This window comes from Lampetra planeri, chromosome 60 (genome assembly GCF_965212315.1).
Source record: "Lampetra planeri chromosome 60, kcLamPlan1.2.h2, whole genome shotgun sequence".
In the NCBI taxonomy this organism is placed as follows: domain Eukaryota; kingdom Metazoa; phylum Chordata; class Hyperoartia; order Petromyzontiformes; family Petromyzontidae; genus Lampetra; species Lampetra planeri.
In genome coordinates this window covers 1412350-1427854 of record NC_136166.1, presented here as the reverse complement: position 1 = coordinate 1427854, position 15505 = coordinate 1412350, and the positions used below count along the sequence as shown (strand labels likewise).

At 54.6% G+C, this 15505-nt stretch overlaps 1 protein-coding gene across 1 annotated transcript in view; it reads right to left on the bottom strand.

Annotated features, from left to right (window-relative positions):
* Positions 1-15505, bottom strand: part of FHIP1B (FHF complex subunit HOOK interacting protein 1B) — a 55161-nt gene that overhangs the window by 38661 nt on the left and 995 nt on the right. Inside the window, exon 2 of the mRNA XM_078618994.1 lies at positions 2484-2566. The gene's annotated coding sequence lies outside the window, so the exon portion shown is untranslated. The remainder of the gene's footprint in view (positions 1-2483; positions 2567-15505) is intronic.

The window sequence follows — 15505 nt, the reverse complement described above, 5'->3', positions numbered from 1 at the left end:
TTTTATAGCAGCCAAATACTCTAAACCGGTGATGTTGATTTTAAGTGTAGAGGAAAAAACCAGAGGACTCCAAGAAAAATCCAAGCACCACGGGGAGAACACGTGGACTCCAAATATACAGGCGTCAGGGTTGGGATCGCACCACAACCGACTGTATACCAGGCGAAGTAGTTAACATCTCGCCACTGTGGTGCCACAACTCCCGCCCCATTTGCCACTAAGCGTCGGTGACATCACCACGGTGCCTGTGCCAGGCCAGGTACACTTTGAGGCCACATGAAGTGTCGAAGGCTCACTGACAGGAGGTCTCGGGACAGACCCAGCTGGCATGCGTTGGCTGACTGAGATGACCGGTAGATGCAATAGCTGTACCCCCTACTGTGCTAACTTGCTGCATTTTAGCGCCCGCCGCTCCGCTCGTTGTTGTGAGTGTCACTCTGCCCTCAGTTGTTGTTGGAAGGCGACCGCCTCCAACTGCCCATGGTGGAAACGCCGAAATAAGCACAGAGACAATGCGCACGCACGCAAATCAAAGCACTGCACTGTGGGCTTAGGGCAGCGTTTCTCACGAAATCTTTCAATCCTCGGAACCCACTTTGCGGCAATCACTTCGGAGTTCACCTAACTAAAAAAAATCCCAACTGTGCATGCATGAGCGAGGGACTTGAGAGGGCCGGGGGTGAGGGCTGACGGCCGTGTGCTGCCGCACTGTGCCAGGGCGACCGACGGAGAGGGGAGGGCAAGAGGTGTGAGGGGTGGATCGGCCACTGAACGGCACAGAGAAGGAGTTTGCCTGCCCTCGCTTGGGAACAGTGAGGTTCTTTGGTTCCCTACAATTGCCAAAAATAACACAGCACACCCGGGACTTTGCCGTGTTCGCCACTTTGCAGAGGGTGCCGGTTCGATGCGGCAGGCCGTCGTGGTTATTACTGCGGGTGGATTGATCATAATATACGTGCCATCTGATTCGCAGATGATATTAATGATCCTGTGCCATAATTTGAAATGAGCAGGATATTGTGTGTGGGCGTCACTGTCCAAATTTGCAAAATTCAGAAGTAATGTTGGAAATTACTCAATTGGGATGACCCGCAAAAGCATCGCTCCCTACTGTGAAGCTACTGCAGCCTGTGAAACACAGCACCTTCCTTGGTGGGAGCCTCGTGCTATAGGAATAGTGCGGATACCGAATGTCCTCAATTATTATTATGCTATCTCAGTGGCAGAGTGGGTGGGCATGTGCTGACACTACAGTATGTGGAACAGAGGTTACTTGAAGGGATCTCAGAGCTACCCTCTGCTGTATCCGCTTCTGTGGACCATTCTCTAACACAGAGCATTGCACTGGGAGATCCGAATGCATTATTCATCGCATGACGTGATGCCGATAGCACAATGAAGATGAAACTTCGGTAAAAGACAAATAAGATAAAACATAGAAGAGTGCACGAGTGAAAGAGGGGATTTCCTGAACTGTGCGTCCACGGCCAGGCCACAAGGATCCCACCACACACGCTCAGACACTCAGACGTCCAGACGCCCAGGCGACCATTCACCGCATAGGCAAACTGTCGGCGATCATGCTATTAGCGAGCACCTATTAAGGGTGGCGAGGTATAGCACGTGGGTGATGCGACACCACAGGTGGCCACCCTAGAGTGCACACACGCAGGACATGTCCACACGCCTCACAGACACGCACGGCAGCCACCTCAAGGGCACAGTATTAAAGGCTCACAAAGAATATAAATATATGGACACGCAAACCGGCCACTCGTGGAAGATGGACAAACACGCTTATTAAACGGGGTGGTGGGGGGTATAGAAAAGAGAGCACGCCAACCGATAAAGACGCAACACACCTGAATAGCGCGCACACACACACAAACGGAACACACCTGGGACACACAATTGAAGGCACCACAGGAAATGGATAGGGCACACAGATAAACTCACGCGGGAGATATACACCGGAGAGACACACAAAGAGAACGCATCACATAGAGACACACGCACAGCTCACGACATATACACGCGCAAGGCACCTAAAATAAATGCATCATACACCTGAAATGACACACACACGCAAGCACACACACACGTGAAAGAGACACACACATGCACGCACCACCAAAATGCATGAAAAGAATGCACTTGTAAAGACACATCGCACACAACTCGATAAAATACACACACCTGAAGGACACACACAACGCAGTAAAGGAGACACGAGTGTGAAGGTCACACACACGTGAAGAATGCACAGAATAAAGTCACAAGCAACTTGAGGTAATGCAGGAAGGCCACATGCAGAACACACTTCACAGACATACAGAACATATCTTTAAATACTCCTTAAAAACACACGTGAAGAACACACAGGAGACACACAGCACATACCTTAAAGACACAAAACAAATAAAAAGATCCCCCGTATAGCCTTGACAGACTGCTGGGACAAGTGCTGTTAGAGAGTACGGTACCTATGAAGGCCGGTGCGGCACACGTAGGGGTGGGTGACCAACACCACACCCGGCAGCCGTTGTCTCCCCAGTGACACACAGACCTGAAGCACACACACAAGAGACACACAGAAGATATGGGACCGGCCAACGACACGAGAGCACAGGGCGAGCGAGTCGGGTGCCAGGCCTACTGTTGGGACTGTGTTTATATATAGAATCTCTTACGTGTGCACACGATTGCACATTAACCTCTACTGTAAGTGTGTGTGCATGCGCGTGTGTGTGTGTGGGAACCCAAGTGGGGAGTGGTGGTGCAGCGGTTAGCGCACCGCGCTGTGAACCCGGCGAACCGGCTTCGATTCCCGCTCACGGCCAACACCAGTGACGATTATGGGAACCGGTCCTGGGCATCCACTAGGTTGACTCGGCCTCAAAATGAGAACCTGGTGCGATGTGTAAGCATTGTCACGAGGGAGACAAAGGGCGTGGTCTTTGCCATGCACCCCATTGTGTGCCGTGCCAGCTTTCATAGGTGCTCGCTAACAGCATTTGTCCCAACAGTCTGTTAAGGCTACACGGGGGATATTTTTCTTTGTTGTACCATCGAGTGATGGTGGTGCCACCCTGATGCAAGGCCCAAGATGCCAAACGGCCAGCAACAAACAGCACGATCGCAGGTGTCATCGATAGGCGTGAACGCACTTTTCTTGAACTGAGCAAGGTATTAATAACTTGGGGAAAAAGGACGATGCAAGAGTGCGAGGAAAGAAGCAGAAAGTGTTTGACCAGCAGTGTGGTGGTGAGTGTGTGGGTAACCTGCAGTGTGGTGGTGAGTGTGTGGGTAACCTGCAGTGTGGTGGTGAGAGTGTGGGTAACCTGCAGTGTGTTGAATGAGTGAATTGAGTATTGCTGTGACCTGCTGTATGGTGAGTGTGTAGGTGAGTGTATTGTTGTGAACAGCAGTGTGGTGGTAAGTGTGTGGGTAACCTGCAGTGTGTTGAGTGAGTGAATTGAGTATTGCTGTGACCTGCTGTATGGTGAGTGTGTAGGTGAGTGTATTGTTGTGAACAGCAGTGTGGTGGTAAGTGTGTGGGTAACCTGCAGTGTGTTGAGTGAGTGAATTGAGTATTGCTGTGACCTGCAGTATGGTGAGTGTTGTTGTTGTGAACAGCAGTATGGTGATGAGTGTGTGGGTAACCTGCAGTGTGGTTATGAGTGTGTGGGTAACCTGCAGTGTGTTGAGTGAGTGAGTTGAGTATTGCTGTGACCTGCTGTATGGTGAGTGTGTAGGTGAGTGTATTGTTGTGAACAGCAGTGTGGTGGTGAGTGTGTGGGTAACCTGCAGTGTGTTGAGTGAGTGAGTTGAGTATTGCTGTGACCTGCAGTATGGTGAGTGTGTAGGTGAGTGTTGTTGTTGTGAACAGCAGTGTGGTGATGAGTGTGTGGGTAACCTGCAGTGTGGCTATGAGTGTGTGGGTAACCTACAGTGTTGAGTGAGTGGGTTGAGTATTGCTGTGACCTCCAGTATGGTGAGTGTGTAGGTGAGTGTATTGTTGTGACCTGCTGTATGGTGTGTAGGTGAGTTGAGTGTTAATTCTAGATTTGAAGCTTTCGTGACTGCAAGGAATCATCTTCTTAGGTTTTTTCGGTAAAGTCACGTAGAAAGTAAAATAAAATAAAAACAAAAATCACGACGTTTCGGAGACAACACAAGTCTCCGTCATCAGGTGGGACCGTCACAGCCAGATTAGCTGTATCAAGTGAGGCAATGATTCAAGATGTAATCCCTTCAAAGCAAGTTGAGGGGGGAGGGAGAGGGAGCTTCCCCCTCCCTCTCCCTCCCCCCTCAACTCGCTTTTAAGGGATTACATCTTGAATCATTGCCTCACTTGATACAGCTAATCTGGCTGTGACGGTCCCACCTGATGACGGAGACTTGTGTTGTCTCCGAAACGTCGTGATTTTTGTTTTTATTTTATTTTACTTTCTACGTGACTTTACCGAAAAAACCTAAGAAGATGAGTTGAGTGTTGTTGTTGTGAACAGCAGTGTGGGTGAGTGAGTGGGTGCGTGAGTGGCTGGGTGAGTGAGTGGGTGAGTTGAGTGGGTGAGTTTGGTGTTGTTGTGATCAGCAGTGTGGGTGAGTGGTGAGTGGGTGGGTGAGTGAGTGGGTGAGTGAGTTTGGTGTTGTTGTGATCAGCAGTGAGGGTGAGTGAGTGGTGAGTGAGTTGTGACCTGCAGGGTGGTGGTTGAAGCCAATGCGGATGAAATGACAATGCCAGTGCATTAGAGACCGGGTCTGCACGTCCGGAACAGATGATATCATAGATATGTAGTAACGCTTACGACTCGTTGACACCGGAGTTGGAGGCACACTTGTTTATTTGAATACCAACTTTGTGACATACACAATTGAGGGGGTATCGGCCCCCTCACCCGTCTATCTGAGGACACACCTCTAGGCTAACCTTAGCCTGCCTCTGAGTCCTCCACTAATGGGCTAGGGGAGGCTATCTTGGCCCGACACTGGTCAGTCGGGCCCGGTACCCAGAGTCCAGACCAGCACTGGCTCTGGCTCTGGTACCACGCCACTGGCTCGAGCCTGCGCGGTCCTGATAAGGACGGCGTACCAGGGGGAGTCCAGGGCTCTATCTCAGACGTCTTCCTCCTCCTCTTCTTTAGCTAAACATCACTCCCGAGCCTCCCGATACATTCCCCTTTTATACACCCCCCTCCCTGAGGGGTGGGGCCCCGGGGGATCGTAACGTCCGAAGCGCGGACGTCGTAGAGGGCACCTGCCCGTGCACTGACGTAGCCCCGCCCACTGTGCTTGTTTACCATAGGCTGCCATGCATAACGGGCTCTCTGTAACAGCCCTACATCACTCCCCCCCACATAGCATGCAGCCGTCCCGGCTGCCAACATACAAAAATTTGACAATAAAGGTGCCTTCACCCCCTCACGTGTGCCTCGCTATTTTTTGAACCATAACAGGAACCAGAACAAGACACAACAACAAGATGAGAAACAACCCGTCGCACCCCCCCGAATAAATACGAATTCCGTAAAAAAAACAGCTTATATACAACCAGCAGGGAACCCACCCCGCACACACAACAAACGGTGAACCCAACATATGTACATCCGAGGAGCGGGAAACACACCATCCACACAACACCCAATAAACACAACAGCTATGTACACATTTTCCGGCCTCACAACAGTTTGCGCATTTTAGCGCGCGTCCTTGCAGCGGGCCCCTCACACGGGGTAACCCCGCGTGGCGGACCATCAGGTGGCGACTGTCCGTCTTGAGGTGAGCTTTCCTCTGACTCCGCGTGACCCTCGGCATCCGCAGGAGGGGTGATCGGGCGTGAGCCCGTCACTCCTGATGCTCCTGAAGGTGGCACAGCCGGCAAGGCATTAGGTGAGAGCGACGGAGACGGACCCAGCAAGTCGGCCGACCCCCCACATGTTTGGCCACGCGCGTGTGAAGTGGGGTTGTGTACCGCAGCGAAGGGTTTTAATCTGGAGGGGTGCACGAACCATCGCCGCTTCCCCCACTTGATGCGCACGCACTGCGGACGTAACACCTCCACCACTTCCACAGGGCCCCGCCACGGCCGCACCAGTTTAGAGGAGGTTGCCAGTGGCACCTGGGGGCAGTGCAACCATGCCTTGTCCCCCGGCTTCCACTGCAGCATGTGCGCTCGACTCAATCTGAGGCGCTCATTTGCCTTCTGACGGAGGTCAGAGTTTTGCATTGCAGCATCCCGTGCCTCGGTCAATTTGTCCAGATTAAATTTAACGTGGTCAGCCAGATTAGTTTTTCCCTGCGGCACAGGGATCCGCAACTGGGCACGAACAGGCGGGTCTGGTTCTCGGCCGTACATGAGGTAAAAGGGAGAAAACCCCGTAGCCGCATGGGGTGCCATCCGGTACGCCGCCAAGACCCCCTGAATTTGTAGGTCCCAATCCGTTTGCGAGTCCGAAACTTGTTGTGATAACATGGACGAGATGGTGCGATGCAAACGTTCGACCATCCCGTCAGTTTGTGGGTGATATGGGGAGGTCCGAATTTTCTTTGTGCCCAGGAGATCGCAGACTTGTCTGAGTAGTTTACCGGAAAAATTTCTGCCCTGGTCGGTCAGCAGCCTCTCCGGAGCACCTTTGTCCAGGACATAACCCTGAACAAAGGCCTCCACGATGGCTGCTGCCGACTGGTTGGCCAGAGGCCAGGCCATAGGCCAGCGTGTAAAATACTCGACACCCGTCAACAAATATCTATTCCCTCTGGGGGTGGCGGGGAATGGTCCCAAAATGTCCAGAGCGACCAGCTCGTTTATCCTGGACACTTTGATCGATTGCAAGGGCGGGTTAGACTCCCGTGCCGGCGGTTTGCGTTGTGCACATTGAGGGCACGATCCCAACAAATCCCCAACATCCCTCGTCATGCCAGGCCAGTAAAAATCAAGTTGCAGCAAGGCGAGAGTCTTTTGGGTCCCCAGGTGTAGGAGGCGCTCATGAGCGGCCCATACCACCCTACCCCGCAACCCAGTAGGGACAACCAGCCGATGTCGACGTGACTTCCCGTCCCAATGCATTAGCAGACCTTGGCACATTTCCCATGCGTCGGAAGCACCTCTTTTTCCCCCCGCCGCACCGCCAACGCGACGTCGCCACCCGAGGAGGGAGACATCCTCCATCTGGAGGCGCCCCCATTCAATGACGGGCAACCCCAACAGGGAATCTTTGCCCTGTTGTTCGATCGAATTAGGAACCATTGCATCGTCGTCGTTGGCGGCCGCCAAGACAGGTACCGATGTGTCCCCTGGAGGCCTGCAACGTCCAGACCCCAGGAGGCATGCACACTCGGAGGTGGTTGGCAAGCGTGACAGAGCGTCCGCGTTGGTGTGGCGAACGCCCTTACGGTATGTGGTTTGGAAATCGTAATCCTGGAGGACCTCCAACCATCGGGACAATTGTCCCGATGGCTGTTGAACCCTCAGGGCGTACTGCAGTGCCGCATGATCTGTGCGGACGGTGAAATGCCGACCGTACAGATATGGGCGATACTGTTGGACGAAATGGACAATTGCCAACAGTTCCCTACGGGTGACACAATACCGTTGCTCCGCTGGAGACAACACCCGACTGCCGTACGCAACCACACGTTCCACGCCGTCAACCACCTGGGAGAGCACGCCCCCAATACCCGTGTTGCTCGCATCGGTGTCGAGCAAGAACGGTTTTGAAAAATCAGGGTAAATCAGGGGAGGAGCGTTTACCAAAGCGTCCCGAAGGGAGCAAAAAGCAGCTTCCTCCTCCTGACCCCAGCAGAACCGAACCCCTTTAGATGTCAAAGCATGTAGGGGTTTGGCGATAGTCGCAAAATTAGCGACGAAGCGTCTATAATACGACGCAAACCCAATAAAACTCCTAACCTCTCCCACTGAGGTGGGAGTCGGCCAGGAGCTAACACACTGCGTTTTGGCGGGATCGGTAGAAATACCTGAGCGCCCCACGATGTGCCCCAAATAACGCACCGACTCGCGTAACAAATGGCATTTTTGGGGCTTAAATTTCAAATTAGCAGCCCGCATCTTTAGGAAAACTGCCCGCAACCTCTGGAGATGTTCCTCAAAAGTTTTGCCAAAGACAATGACGTCATCCAAATAAATCAGGCACGATTCCCATTGCAATCCAGCCAAAACCAATTCCATCAACCGCTGGAAAGTTGCCGGCGCTGAGTGTAAGCCCATCGGCAACCGGTTGAATTGAAACAGGCCGTGCGGAGTACGGAAAGCAGTTTTAGGCTTTGAATCATCGTCCAGAGGAAGCTGCCAGAATCCCGAAAGTAAGTCCAATGTGGAGAAGAATCGCGCTCCCGCCAAGGCGTCAAGCGATTCGTCCATCCGTGGGAGCGGGTATGCGTCGGCAACCGTAATTTTATTAAGGCGCCGAAAGTCAACGCAAAACCGCAACGAACCGTCCTGCTTCTTAACCAGGACGATCGGCGCTCCCCAAGGGCTGTTGGAGGGAGAAATGATGTCGGCGGCTAGCATGTCATCAACAGCCGATTTGACATGGTCCTTTTCGGCGGGACTCAACCGAAAAGGATTCTGGCGTATTGGCGCGCTGTCACCCGTATCAATATGGTGACGCAGCAGATGAGTGCAGCCCAAATCGTATTTATCCCGACTGAAAACGTCGGAAAATTCCCTCAGTAGTGTCTTAAGACGTTGGCGCTCTAAATTTGACAGGTCCGTCGATCCCGCGCAAAGCGCCTCGAGCCACCCTTCATCGCTGTCCGAATGTGGTCGCGGTGCAGGGACAGCGCCGACATGACTCGCGACGGGTTCCTCACAGGGCACCGGCGTTGCGTGAGCAAGCACGGTCCCCTGTGGAACCACCACCGTCTGCGAGCCCACATTGAGGAGCGCGATGAAGGGTTCTCCTTCCCCTCTCACTATGGTCTGGGCCGGGAGTAAATTAGGTCCACTGACCCCGGCCCTAGACGGTCCCAGCAGAACCCCTTGAGCCCCAATGCCCTTAGCGAAGGGCCGCCGAAGTTTCAAAGGAATTAACATTTGCGCCCCCGGAGGAACGCGCACCGTTCTATCTACGAACGCCGGCACCGTCGCGAACGCCGTCCGGCTCGTAGCGGGGGATGGCAGAAACGCCATGCGTCGGCCCGATGGGAGCTCAATGCATCCCTGGTCGATTAATATCCTAATCGGCATTTTGGCCAGGAAATCCGTCCCCAGCAGGCACGGAACCGCCAGCGAGGAGGAAACAAAAATCGGCCCAGATAATTTAATATCCCCGACACAAATCTGGGCTCGAATTTGTCCGATGATGCCAAGTGAACCCCCGTTAGCAGCAAAGAATGGTACATTAACAGGCATCAAAGGACGGCTCTGGGCAGGGAGAATGTTATAAATCAACTCCGAAATAATGGTCGCCGATGCCCCTGTATCGACCAGGATGCGCACCTCGACCCCATCGATGTGACCCACAACGGCCGACGACCCCGATGACGCGGCTACAACCCGATGGGCCAACACGGACCACTGGCTGGGTTCAATGTGAGTACCCAGAGCGGTGCGTGTTGGTGCCATGGTACGCGATATTTGCCCCCCCTTCGCTGCGGTGTTCGAGTGTGTGACGGGCGTGTGCGTGGGCCAAACATGAGGGGTGCCGCGACTCGCCGGATTATGATGGTGGAGCTTGTGACGAGGGCCGGCGTCCCGTTGAGGTGTCGTCCCGCGCTGCCGAGGAGAGCGGCACCCCGTGGCGACGTGGCCCCGGATGCCGCAGTTATAACAGCGTGGAAGCGCTGGTGGCGACGATGGACGTTGTAGATGGCTTGAACCGGCCCGGTCCTCCCGCGCTCCCGCTCCGTGCTGCCGTCGATGGTTGATGGCGCAAACCTCTTCCGCCGGGAGGGTGGCCGCAGCGACGGCGCGCCCGCTCGCCGCCTTGCTGGCCTTCCGTCGTTGAGAGGACAGGTTTGCGTGGAGGAGACGGGCCGCTTGGAGGGAGCACATTTCTGCATCGTCCTGTGCGACAATGACGATGTCTAAGTCGTCCGCCAGCAAAAGTATCTTTTCTGTCACCATGGCGTCGATCCCCTCGTCGTCCATTCGTGGAAAGGCTTCCTTTGCCAGCGCCAGGAGGCTTGTACGGTACGCCAGGGGCGACTCCTTCGTCCCCCGCTGGCGATCGTAAAAGAGTTGACGACAGTCTGATGGTGGCCCATACACAGCGGACAGCACTTGCATCGCCTTCCGCAGCGTGGAACGCCTCTCCTTCGTTGCCGATGTTAGTGTGGCGAGGGCGTCGCTGTCGAGGAGTGCTGGCAGTGCTCGGAGAGCCTCGGCGTCTGTCCACTGTGCCATCTCCTGGTGAGCGAGGAAGCGCCGCTGGAAGCCGCCCCAGTCGCCCTCCTCGCCCACAAATTCTTTGAGCGGCGGCAGTCGCTGATGTAAGGCAGCGGCTGCAGAGGACGATCGCGCTCCCTCGTCTCCCTCACTCGACTCAGCGTCGGCCCGAAGCAGCGATGGCATCGCCGGTCGCACCCGTGGTGACGCGGCAGGCACTGTACTCCCGCCGTTGGACGCGATGCTTAGAGCGGCCACGCCCTCAACAGCAGCTGCGGCGATGGCGGGAGTTTCAAAATGTTGCTCCGTTGAAATGGCGGGAAGGCGCTGTGGTCGTTGGCTGCTGTCGCCTCGTGGCGGTCCCGCAGCCCCCAGCCGCGTGATGTTGTCGAGCATGGCGGCTGCGGCGTACAGCAGCTCGGCCAGCTTCGCGTGCGCCTGCCTCAGCCCCTCCGTCGACGGCTCCCCTTCCTCCAGCTGCTGTGGCGTGGATGCACCCAGCCCCGGCTGCTCGATGGCATCTTCAGCCATCTCGGGCCCTCCAACTGCAGCGGTGTCCTCCGCCCCTGGTACTCCGACTCGAGTCGTCCGGCGTGTATCCATGTTCGTACTTTGTTTCACTTCTGACGCCAGATGTAGTAACGCTTACGACTCGTTGACACCGGAGTTGGAGGCACACTTGTTTATTTGAATACCAACTTTGTGACATACACAATTGAGGGGGTATCGGCCCCCTCACCCGTCTATCTGAGGACACACCTCTAGGCTAACCTTAGCCTGCCTCTGAGTCCTCCACTAATGGGCTAGGGGAGGCTATCTTGGCCCGACACTGGTCAGTCGGGCCCGGTACCCAGAGTCCAGACCAGCACTGGCTCTGGCTCTGGTACCACGCCACTGGCTCGAGCCTGCGCGGTCCTGATAAGGACGGCGTACCAGGGGGAGTCCAGGGCTCTATCTCAGACGTCTTCCTCCTCCTCTTCTTTAGCTAAACATCACTCCCGAGCCTCCCGATACATTCCCCTTTTATACACCCCCCTCCCTGAGGGGTGGGGCCCCGGGGGATCGTAACGTCCGAAGCGCGGACGTCGTAGAGGGCACCTGCCCGTGCACTGACGTAGCCCCGCCCACTGTGCTTGTTTACCATAGGCTGCCATGCATAACGGGCTCTCTGTAACAGCCCTACAGATATATAAAACTTGTTCTCAAAGTCCACGGCTGAACGATGGCCTTTATGTTGCGTTAGGTGCACACAGTTATGTGTGTGTACACAGTTGTGTGTGTACACAGCGCACGGGTAGCGGTAGCAGTGTGCCGGTCTGTGATCCCAGCTACCCCCAGTTGGATTCCTGCTCAGTCGCCGTCTTCCAAGATCATCCATTGACTCCCATCCTCCCTGCCTACTTCTCCTCACTCATCCCCACTCTGCTCCCCCAGACGCACTCTCCTACCGCTCTCCCTGCTCATCTCACTCTACGCATTCCCCTCCAGACGCTCTCCCCGCCAACGTCACGTAAGAAAGCCTCCGGCGAGATGCCACCACATCAAACCAACTGGGCAGTACCCGAGGTAGTGTAGACCTCCCGTGAACACCGACACCCGCTAGACCCTCTACGGGCACGAGTGAGACTACGGAAACCGACGTGAGATCACCGCACAATACAACTGGATGAAGCACCTCTGATTAACACGGTTGGCTATGTACGGTGCAAAAGAAGTTCAACATACGTACACACAAGAGGTCAACTGAAGACCGCGGGCGAACGCCGGGGAGTTCTGCTGCCGAGGTTCCTCATCAAAGCTTCCTTGAGGGCCCCACCGCAGCTCCACGTGGCTCCACGTGGCTCTGCTCTGCCAATAAACCTACGGTAGTCGTGGCTCCACCAACCGGTGGGCTGACCAGCATTAGTCGCGCAACTCCAGACGCTATCACAAACTACAACCTGGACGTGTAAGTTGTAAGCGACACCATGCTGTACTTGCCATAGGCTAGAGGAAGTGTCAGGGTGCTCGTTCCCCTCTGCTGCCCCCAGTCTAACTACCCTCCCCCAGCCATCCGTGCTGTCAACTCCCCTCCTCTGTTTTAAATACAGGTTCAAGATCTCCCTTTCTTCCCACATCCTGGGACTCTCTCCATAAATAAATACATACGGCCAATGTTTCTGTCGTGTCTGGCGATGCGGTCGCATTGGAGTGCTCTATGAATCCGAACTGCCTTGTATTGCACGATGGGAATCGTTATCATCCGCAAACCGCGGCCTGACCGATATGGACACTACGAGACATCCCACTCTCGTGTCCACGTGCCATGCTGGACGTACAGGTCATTTCAGCAACAGGTGATTGCACAAGTATATTTCTCCCGGTATTATGTGGTAATACAGGATATGTACACAACCCCACAATAGCATTGAATGTTTACACATGTGTCATACCTCCATCTTTATCTGTGTGTAGTAGTGTTCCGAGACCATCAGGTCATCGCAGCCAATAAGGACACCAAATCTCACCGTGGCTCCCTTCCTTGTGCCAGATGCTCCAGGTATTGCCCACTGTGGCCATTAAGAAAACATAAGTAACACAAGCCGAGAAGGCTGGAGAGATGCATGCTATGAACTACACTGAGACAGCAAACGAGGAACATGTGGACTCGAGAGGAAATACTCAAGATTCATGACACCGTTCAACCTCAATAATAACGTTTTTTTGTGTTCGATCACGTAAATATAAATGTGTCGTGAACCCACTTCCACCTGACACAAACACTTAGTAAGGTTTGTCACGTGAACACAACGTGCCAATTAGTTACTCAGAATCAGAATCTTGAGACTGGAATACTCCAATGAGCTAAGAATCACTTTTACTGGTAGGAACTCCTGGTTACACCAGCCCACAGGGGATTATTGTGTCCGTCCGTCCGTCGTGCATCCAAAAATGGGAGGGGTGGGGCTGGGTGGAAAGGGGCTGGGTGGGGAGGGTGGGGAGGGGCTGGGTGGGGAGGGTAGGGCTGGGTGGGGGGTGGGAGGGGTGGGGCTGGTCACCCCGTGGTGCCCTTATAAAACTCAACGTTTAACCTACTCACGCCGGCTTGTGCCCGCCCTCACAGTCGGCCATATTTGCGGAATAGACCACGCCGCCATTGACCCTGGCCATTGACCGAGCAACCCAACGTTCCTACCAGCTCCCTCCGCAGGAATGTGTTTCTAAGATGTCCAGTAGGGACAGGTCAGAAAGTTATAATAAACAATACCAAAACCGATAAGTATAAAAAAGCAAAGCAAGTCACTACAAATAAATAAGGTATATAATTACTCCTCTAGGAGTCCAAACTCACGACATTTACAATGCGAGTACTGTACTCGAACCCTTACTGTCTGACTGGTGGATGTGGGTTTACGACACGATTACATTTGTAGTGACATCAGGGATGTCACTGTGTGGTGCCGGCCCGGGAGGGCCGTGGCATGCGATGTCCCGACATCGCGGACAGCACCGGGTGGGTTGCTGTGTGAGGCCGGCTCTAGCACAGCACGGCGAGCGATGCACCGTCATCGCGTACACCCCGTAGGCGTGTGTAGTACCAGCCCTAGCGGGGCTTGGTGTGCGCTGGGATAGCGCGGGCACCACGCATAGCGTGTAGTGCGGGCTCCCACAAGGGGGAGTGGGAGAGTGTCAGCCCAGGGGCAGGGTTGCCCAGGGCCATGGCACTCTGGTTGACCCCGTAGACACGTGATCCGGAGTGTCCACAGAGAACGCCCCAGGTGGGGAGGTGGGGGGGGCTAGGGGGGGCTAGGGGGCGATCACTTGTCCAGGGAGAACTCTCGAGGGGGATCGAGAGGGAGCTAGAAGGTGGGCGGGGCCAAGGGCGGAGCGGAATAGACCCAGGAGGATATAAGGTGGGTCCCTGAGAGGGACCGGGGTCGCTGCATTCTACAAGCTGAAGCTCTACGTCTACAAGTTGGAAGCTCTACGTCTACAAGCTGGAAACTCCACGTCTACAAGCTGGAAGCTCCATTTCTACAAGCTGGAAGCTCCACATCCTACAAGCTGGAAGCTCTACGTCCTACAAGCTGGAAGCTCTACGTCCTGCGAGGCATCAACACATGGTCGGGACCCGAGTGAGCGTCTGACCCTTCGTAGCTGTAACTCCTACGTGTAGTGTAGTTAGCTGGGTGGTCACCACCCTCGGCTGTATCTGGTAAAGGGGCAGTTACCCCTTTGTGTTAATGTGTTGATGTTACAATAAAAGTGTTGCCTCTAAAGAGAGACGTCTGCGACTCAGTTGGACTCACTACACATTCACGCGATCCGACCCAAAAAAAGCACCTTATTACGAATGTTGTAACATTGGCCGCGAAAGCCTTCGAGTTAAAGTGACCGCTCAAACAGCAACGCGATAGGACTTGGGCAGGACACAGGAGCGTGGCCCGCAGCGATGCAGGCCGAGTGGGGAAGAGTGAAGGGAGCAGCCAGGGAGTGGAGACATCGACCGCGGAGATGGAGCGGTGGTGACATCGACTACTCTGGCTGGATCGTTACATCGCGGGCATCGAGACGGGTGGCCACATACGCAGATTCACCCCATGATGATGATGCACTACAGCAGTTCACAGTAAAGTGTACGGTGTGCGTTAGAGGGGGGGGGGGAGCGTTAGAGTGGGGGGTGGGGGGGCGGTAGTGCAGTGGTTGGCGCGTTGCGCAACAAACTCGGCGTCCAAAGTTCGATTCCCTCTCACGGCCACCGACACAAGTATCGATTATGTGAACCGGTCGTGGGGCCTCCCTTAGGTAGCCTCAACCTCAAATGATTTACCTTGTGCGGTGTGCCAACTTCGCCACTAGGGAGGCAAACAGGGGGCCGGGCGTGGTGCTGCTGGCCACCCCGCCGCCTCGTGTGCCCCACCGGCCTTCGTAGTGCCCGACTGTCGACTTCCTCTCCCGCACATGGCGGCACGTTTATTCACTAGAACTGCAGTTTAAATTCCCTAGAGTGGTCAGTTCAACACGTAGGCTTTCGCGACCAATATCATCCATAATACAGATTTGTTTTGGGTCAGATCGCGTAAATATGTGTCGTTAAAGCCCGCCACCACCCGACACTGACAACTAGTACGGGTTGTCACGTAAACAGAACGTGCCAATTCGTCACTAGTACAGCAC